Here is a 9,158-nt window from a genome sequence, read left to right on the forward strand (position 1 = left end):
TTGTGTCTTGAAAATGATTATAGATGCTGCTGAATTGTCCTCCAAGAGGCTGTCTCTTCCAGCCACTGTCAGTAGATCTGAGTGTTTCCTGTGTTCTTGCCATAACTGGGGACTGTCAGACTTGGTCAAGCTCTGGGTGCAAAATTGTTCCTCAATTGAATGTATTTTGAAAATTATAACAGATGCCAGTGTTAGTTGCTCAGTCGTGTCTGACTCTTCGTAACCCCATGGACCGTAGCCCACCTGGCTCCTCTGTCCATGGGATTCTTCAGGCAAGAATACTGGAGAGGATAGCCATGCCCTCCTCCAGGGCATCTTCCTGAGCCAAGGAATTGAACCCGGGTGTGCTGCATTGCAGGCGGCTTTTTTACCATCTAATCCACCAGGGGAGCTCATAACAGATGTCATACGTATTCAAATATTCATTGGCTATATGTGTGTTCTCTGTGACCTGTTAGCTCTTTATAGAAACTTGTTTACCTGTTCGTTGATAGATTGTTTGAAGTCTTTTAATTGTGGAGAATTCGAAAATAAGAGCAGAGAGGACTGTACAGTGAGTCCACAAAGCCCATCTCATTGACCAGTATCCTGGTGGCTCAGCAATAAAGAATCCGCCTGCCAATGCAGGACGCAGGGGAGACGCAGGAGCCACAGGTTTGATCCCTGAGTCAGGAACATCCCCTACAGAAGAAAACAGCAACCCACTCTAATACTCTTGCCTGGGAAATGTCTTGGACCGAGGAGCCTGGCCAGCTACAGTCCATGGGGTCACAAAGGATTTAGCAACTAAACAACCACCCACTTTGTAGCTGCACCCTCTCCCGATACCTGCTCCACTTGTTTATTTTGAAGCAAATCCCAGATACGTATCATTTCATCCAAAAATATTTCCATATAGCTCTAAAAAATAAGACTCAACAAAAATAATATAGCACTGTCACACTTTAAAAAATCAGTAGTTATTCCAGATTCTACTCTACATATCCAGTTAATGTTCATTTTTCCCTGATATGGTATGTTCATTTGAACCAGGATACAACTTAGGTGCATTTCATTGCAAATGGTTGACAATTCTCTTGTCCTTTTAAAAACAGCTTTATGGAGATATAATGCATGTCAACACCATTGATCTGTTTAAAGTATACAGTTAAATATTTTTTTATTATATTCACAGGGTTGCACAGTCATCACCACAATCTAATTTTAGGCCACTTTTGTCCCTTCTGAAAGAAACTCCATACCCTTTAGCTGTCACTTCCCATTCCTTTCCAACCTTCTCCCAACTCTCAGCGCCTTGTAACCACTAATCTACTTTTGGTCTCTATAGACTTGGCTACTCTGGACATTGCATAGGAACTGTGATAGAAAAGAATCTTGTATTCCATTACAAGTTATTCACTAAAGGGATGTTGCCTCCAAGCTTAAACTATACATAATGGCCCACTTCTGGGAACCTTGCTTCCAGGTAATGAGTGTTAGGCTGAAATACCTTTGTTTAGCTCCAGGAAACATCGTGACCAGGCCCAGCTGTGAGTGACTGCAGGGAGGAAGAAATTAACATATCCCCTCTGGAGGCTAACGGGAACCAGGAAGTGTTTGACTTTTCTCCCTCCCCTTTTGGTATAAAAGAGCCTGAATTCAGATTCAGGCAAGATGGTTCAAACCCATTATGTTCGTTTCCTGGTTTTGCGAATAAAGTCTCTATTCCTTGTCTCAGTGACTCATCTCTTGAACCTGCCTGTTGTGCAGCGAGCTTAGTATGAGCTTACACTCAGTAATGGAATGGAATCATACAATTTGTAGTGTGTTGTGACTGGCTTCTGTCGACTAAAGAATAGTCACAACCTGAGAATAAAAAGTTATTTGGTGGGAATGTTTAGGACTTCAAGCCCGGGAAACAGCATCTCAGGTAGCCCTGAGAAGCTGCTCTGAAGAAGCTGGAGAGGGAGGCAGGCTATATATAGAAGTTTGCAACAAAAGGCAGGCAGTCTGAACTTCAAAGATTATTGTAATTAAGGAAAACCAGATGTCTCAAGGAATTTAGTGCTCTTTATATGGGAAGATGCAAGTTTCTGAGCTCACTGAATTCTTTCCTTTCATATGCACTTCTGCTGTCTGGGACCAAATCCCGCAATCTTGCTTTTTGAGTGTTCACATCTTTAATTCCTCTTTCACTGTAAGGGGTGGCAGAAGACTGCTGCTTTTGCTCACATCCAGCAACGCCCTCCATCCCCCTTCACCCCTCTCCAAGCTCCTTAGCAATTGCTGTGGGAGGCGAGTTAGCAGTATCTACTGGATCACAGGCATCGTTTTCCCTTTTAGGAGTTCTCATTTATGTTTAGAGGCCTGAAATCACTGATGGCGGTGACATTCTTGCCCACTGATATAGCAGGAAATATTTCACATTTCTCAGTGTTGTTTTCAAAATTGATGTTGTAGTATGTATCACTAGTTCATTCCTCTTTGTCCCTAAATAGTATTCTATTATATGTGTATGTAAGGTGACCATGGCAGAGAAAGATACAGTATAGGACGAGAGAAAGGGATCTGCCTTTACCAGTGCTCTCCTTTTATAGCCAACCCTTCTTATACCCTATCGATGGGAAATTGTGCCTCGAAGGGAGGGGTCCTTAGTTCAGCTCACAGCTGGGGTCTCCTGATCATGTATTCGGAGCATTCTCATGGTTTCAGTTAAGTCGTTCAGTCGTGTCCGACTCTGCGACCCCACGGACTGCAGCATGCCAGGCCTCCCTGTCCATCACCAACTCCTGGAGTTTACTCAGACTCATGTCCGTTGTCCTTGATGCCATCCAGTCATCTCATCCTCTGTTGTCCCCTTCTCCTCAATCTTCAATCTTTTCCAGCATCAGGGACTTTTCCAATGAGTCACTGCTTTGCATCAGGTGGGCAAAGTATTGGGAGTTTCAGCTTCAGCATCAGTCCTTCCAATGAATATTCAGGGTTGATTTCCTTTAGGATGGACCGGTTGGATCTCCTTGCAGTCCATGGGACTCTCAAGAGTCATCTCCGACACCACCATTCAAAAGCATCAATTCTTTTGCGCTCAGCTTTCTTTATAGTCCAACTCTCACATCCATACTTGACTACTGGAAACACCATAGCTTTGACTAGACGGACCTTTGTTGGCAAAGTAATGTCTCTGCTTTTTAATATGCTGTCTAGGTTGGTCATAACTTTTCTTCTAAGGAGCAAGTGTCTTTTACTTTCATGGCTGCAGTCACCATCTGCAGTGATTTTGGAGCCCCCGAAAATAAAGTCTGTCACTGTTTCCACTGTTTCCCTATCTGTTTGGCATGAAGTGATGGGACCAGATGCCATGATCTTAGTTTCCTGAATGTTGAGTTTAAAGCCAACTTTTTCACTCCTCTTTCACTTTAAGAGGTGCTTTAGTTCTTTTTCACTTTTTGCCATAAGGGTGGTGTCATCTGCATATCTGAGGTTATTGATATTTATTCCAGCAATCTTGATTCCAGCTTGTACTTCATCCAGCCCAGGATTTCTCATGATGTACTCTGCATATAAGTTAAGTAGGGTGACAATATACAGCCTTGACATATTCCTTTTCCTATTTGGAACCAGTCTGTTGTTCCATGTCCATTTCTAACTGTTGCTTCCTGACCTGCATACAGATTTCTCAAGAGGCAGGTCAGGTGGTCTGGTATTCCCATCTCTTTAAGGATTTTACAGTTTCTTGTGATCCACACAGTCAAAGGCTTTGGCATAGCCAATAAAGCAGAAATAGATGTTTTTCTGGAACACTCTTGCTTTTTCCGTGATCCAGTGGATGTTGGCAGTTTGATCTCTGGTTCCTCTGCCTTTTCTAAAACCAGCTTGAACATCTGGAAGTTCATGGTTCACATACTGGCTTGGAGAATTTTGAGCATTACTTTCCTCGCATGTGAAATGAGTGCAGTTATGCAGTCATTTAAGCATTCTTTGGCATTGTCTTTCTTTGGGATTGGAATGAAAACTGACCTTTTCCAGTCCTGTGGCCACTGCTGAGTATTCCAAATTTGCAGGCATATTGAGTGCAGCACTTTCACAGGATCATCTTTTCAGATTTGAAATAGCTCAACTGGAATTCCATCACCTCCACTAGCTTTGTTCGTAGTGATGCTTCCTAAGGCCCACTTGACTTTGCATTTCAGGATGTCTGGCTCTAGGTGAGTTATCATACCATCATGATTATCTGGGTTGTGACGATCTTTTCTTGCCATCTCTTAATATCTTTTGCTTCTGTTAGGTCCATACCATTTCTGTCCTTTATTGAGCCCATCTTTGCATGAAATGTTCCCTTGGTATCTCTTATTTTCTTCGAGAGATCTCTAGTCTTTCCCATTCTGTTCTTTTCCTCTATTTCTTTGCATTGATCACTGAGGAACGCTTTTTTATCTCTCCTTTTTCTTTGCAACTCTGCATTCAGATGGGTGTATCTCGCCTTTTCTCCTTTGCCTTTTGCTTCTCTTCTTTTCATAACTGTTCGTAAGGCCTCCTCAGACAGCCATTTTTCTTTTTTGCATTTCTTTTTTGGGGGGATGGTCTTGATCCATGACTCCCGTACAATGTCCCAAACCTCCATAGTTCTTCAGGCACTCCATCAGATCTAATCCCTTGAATCTATTTGTCACTTCCACTGTATAATCGCAAGGGATTTGATTTAGGTCATACCTGAATGATCTAGTGGTTTTCCCTACTTTCTTCAATTTAAGTCTGAATTTGGCAATAAGGAGTTCATGATCTGAGCTACAGTCAGCTCCCAGTCTTCTTTTTGCTGACTGTTTAGAGGTTCTCCATCTTTGGCTGCAAAGAATATAATCAGTCTGATTTCAGTATTGACCATCTGTTGATGTCCATGGGTAGAGTCTTGTGTTGTTGGAAGAGGGTGTTTGCCGTGACCAGTGCGTTCAGTTGGCAAAACTCTATAGCCTTTGCCCTGCTTCTTTCTGTACTCCAAGGCCAAACTTGTCTGTTAATTCTGAGTATCTCTTGACTTCCTACTTTTGCATTCCAGTCCCCTATAATGAAAAGGCAATCTTTTGGGGGTGTTAGTTCTAGAAGGTCTTGTAGGTCTTCATAGAACCATTCAGCATCAGCTTCTTCAGCATTCTGGTTGGGGCATAAATTTGGATTACTGTGATACTGAATGGTTTGTCTTGGAAATGAACAGAGATCATTCTGTCATTTTTGAGATTGCATTCAAGTACTGCATTTCAGACTCTCTTGTTGACTGTGAGGGCTACTCCGTTTCTTCTAAGGGATTCTTGCCCACAGTAGTAGATATAGTGGTTATCTGAGTTCAGCTTACCCATTCCAGTCCATTTTATTTTGCTGATTCCTAAAATGTCGACATTAACTTGCCATCTCCTGTTTGACCACTTCCAATTTGCCTTGATTCATGGACCTAACATTCCAGGTCCCTATGCAATGTTGCTCTTTACAGCATCGGACCTTGCTTCTATCACCAGTCACATCCACAACTGGGTGTTGTTTTTGCTTTGGCTCCATCCCTTCATTCTTTCTGGAGTTACTTCTACACTGATCTCCAGTAGCATATTGGGCACCTACCGACCTGGGGAGTTCATCTGTCCGGGTCCTATCTTTTTGCCTTTTCATACTGTTCATGGGTTCTCAAGGCAAGAATACTGAAGTGGTTTGCCATTCCCTTCTCCAGTGGACCACATTTTGTCAGAACTCTCCACCATGATCCATCCGTCTTGCGTGGCCCTACACAGCATGGCTCATAGTTTCTTTGAGTTAGACAAGGCTGTGGTCCTTATGATGAGATTGGTTAGTTTTTTGTGATTGTGGTTTTCAGTCTGTCTGCTCTCAAATGGAAAAGGAAAAGAGGCTTATGCAAGCTTTCTGATGGGAGAGACTGATGAGGGGGAAACTGGGTCTTGTTCTGATGGGTGGAGCCGTGCTCAGTAAATCTTTAATCCAATTTTCTGTGGATGGGTGGAGCTATGTTCCTTCCCTGTTATTTACCTGGGGCCAAACTATGGTGGAGTTCGGACTTCCTGGTGGCTCAGGTAAAGTGTCTGTCTACAATGCGGGAGACCTGGGTTCCATCCCTGAGTCAGGAAGATCCGCTGGAGAAGGAAATGGCAATCCACTCCAGTACTATTGCCTGGAAAATCCCATGGACAGAGGAGCCTGGTAGGCTGCAGTCCATGGGGTCGCAAAGAGTTGGACACAGCTGAGCTACTTCACTTCCAAACTATGGTGGAGGCCAACCAGGCCCCTCCATCCATGGAATTTTCTAGGCAAGAGTACTGGAGTGGGTTGCCATTTCCTTCTCCAGAGATATTCCCGACTCAGGGATCGAACCCAGGTCTCCCGCATTGCAGGCAGACGCTTTACCGTCTGAGCCACCAGGGAATCCAATGAAGATAATGGTGACCTCCTTCAAAAGGCCCCAGGCGTGTACTGCTACAATCAGTGCCCCCAACCCTGTAGCAGGCCACCACTGACTCATACCTCCACTGGAGACTCCTGGACACTCACAGACAAGTCTGGGTCAGTCTCTTGTGGGGTCATTGCTCCTTTTTCTTGGGTCCTGGTATGCACAAGGTTCTGTTTGTGCTCTCCAGGAGTCTATTTCCAAGGCCTTTGTAAGTCCTGGCAGCTCTGTGGTGGGGTTAATGGTGACCTCCTCCAAGCGGGCTTATGCCATACCCAGGTTTGCTGTACCCAGAGCCCCTGCCCCTGCGGCAGTCCACTGCTGACCCGTACCTCCACTGGAGACACTCAAACCCTTGAACTCATGTTCAAGGTCGGAGAAGCCCCAGCAAGACAGTAGGCTCTGGAGCAGCTGCTGTGTGGCGCTGGAGCGGCTGTGAGGAGATACCCCACGTCCAAGGGCTGAGAAGCCCCAGCAAGATGGTAGGAGGGGCAAATTCATGCTTAGAATCAAACCCCCAAATGGCAGACTTGTAGGTGGGCCAGTAGGTAAGCCCACCCAACCAAAGGTTCTTAACAGAGTAGAGCAGTGGGAGAATTTTTTCAAATTGCTTCTTCCCTCTTGTGGCCTAGTTAAACAAGGAAGTCGGAGAGGAACTTTTCAGTAGGGATTTCAGTAGTCTCAGACTGTCTCCTCACAAGCTTTCTAGGTGAAGGTGGTGTCTCCTGTTTACGTTTCCGCTTTGTAACAACAGCCTAGGCTGGGCTCTGCACAGTATTGTGAAAGCTTCCCTGAGCACCTTCCAGCACCCTGTCCACTTGGCTCTGTTGCTGGCCTCTGAGCTGGCAAGCAGGTGGCAGATTGGCACGTGGGTATTGGAGTGCCCAGGACCTGCAGGACAGTGCCAGTTGCTCCCACTGCTTGCCTCCAGGTGTGTGTGCAAGAGGGCAAGCCGCAGCAGTGAGTCCCATTGCAAGAACACAGCTTGCAGTTCTCTGGGAGAATGGAGAGGGGTGAGCCACGGCTGCTGGAGGAGGTCTTGGTGGTTTTCCCACCCCCCACACCCAGTGCCTGAGCTGAGTGGAGGGCAAGCCAGGAGAGTCTGGATGCTGAAGAGACATGGAGGGGTGGCCAGTGTCAGGATGGCAGTCCTCTTAACAAGAGCAGGACATAGAGTGGGACGGGGAGGAAGGTTTGGAGTTGTGGGTGAATGTGCACCCAGAAACAGTGAACCATGGTGGAAGCAGGGCAGGTGGACTGAAGTCTCAGCCACTCTGTTCACAGGCCAGATAGGCAGATAGATCCCCAGACAGGCAGACAGACACACAAACCTCTGGTAAGGCAGACTTCTAGATAAAGTCCCAGGCAAAGACTACATAGCAAGACAGCCAAACAAATGGACAGATTCTTAGACAGGTGGGAAGATGACCAGCCAGGCATCCAGAGAGACCTGTGTCCAGACAGGACACCCCTCCCACCCTGCTTCCAGCCAACAGAAAGACAGAATCCTGCAGGAATAGACAAAGTACCACAACTGGACAGAGAGACAGTGGAAATACATCCTACTACCCAGCCAACTATCCAGCCAGATCTTTAGCTTGACAGACTTAACTGCCAGTAAGAAAGACCCCAGCCTATCAGAAAGGTGCTCAGGATAGACAGATGTCCCCTAAACCAGGGGGACAGATAGATATAGACATCCCATCCTGTTGGACAAACACACCTCCAGCCCCTAGTGGAACAGAGATCCCCCAACTAGCCAGAACCCATTTGCTGCATTAGCTGCCCTGCTTCCCAGTCACCACCACAGATACGCAGGGCTCACTGAGCCTCAGTGTTGCCTCTGCTCTCCAGGTTCAGTTTCCAGTGACTACTGACATCCAATGACATTCACTACTAGCAGGGTTCAGAAAGCCCTTTTGTGATCCGCAGTGGATATTCCTCCTTCACCCTGGTGTCCACTATCCCCAAATGATTGCTATTAGTGTCCATGATTACTCAGGGGCTCAAGTGTCTCTGTGACTCCTCCAGTGGACCTCCATATTTTCTCAAAGTTCAGTGATGCTTCTTTATCCCACCACCCTGAGTGCAACAACTGAGTCCTGAGACCATCCAAGAAATCTCAGTGATTACACTGACATTCACTATCGAGCCCTGGTTAGGGGTCCTCAATGAACTTGCCTGACCCTTTTGACCCCTCAATTACTTGGTAAACTAACACTCCAAGTCCCAATGGCTCCCTGGTTACTTTCAGTCTATCACTGACCTCCCAGTAACTGCCACTGACATCTACTGACAGTCTCATGAACATCGAAGGACCTCTCACTGGCCTGCAATGAACTCACTGAGAACGTCAATCCTTGGTGGTCACTACTGACCTCTGAACTTTCAAAGATGACAGTGAGTCAGCAGTGACTCAATCCCTCAATAAGTGAAACATCCCTACTGACCTGCTTTTTGCCTTCTCAGTCACTTAAACCGGGATTGGCAACCTACAGCCTGCAGCCCACCAAAGAAAAAAGACTGACACATGAAATTAAAATTTAAAGTCCACAAATAAAGTTTGGAATACAGCCATGCTTATCCCTTTACATATGACCTATGGTTGCTTTCATCCTGCCTGTCGAAGTTGAGTGGCTGGGACAAGAACCAGAGACCTCAGTCCTTCAAGAAACAGTTTGCCTGTCTGTGACAACATTCTGATAACTCCCTAATGAATTAGGTTCACACCCCTTAC

Source organism: Budorcas taxicolor, chromosome 2, assembly GCF_023091745.1.
Source record: "Budorcas taxicolor isolate Tak-1 chromosome 2, Takin1.1, whole genome shotgun sequence".
Classification (NCBI taxonomy): domain Eukaryota; kingdom Metazoa; phylum Chordata; class Mammalia; order Artiodactyla; family Bovidae; genus Budorcas; species Budorcas taxicolor.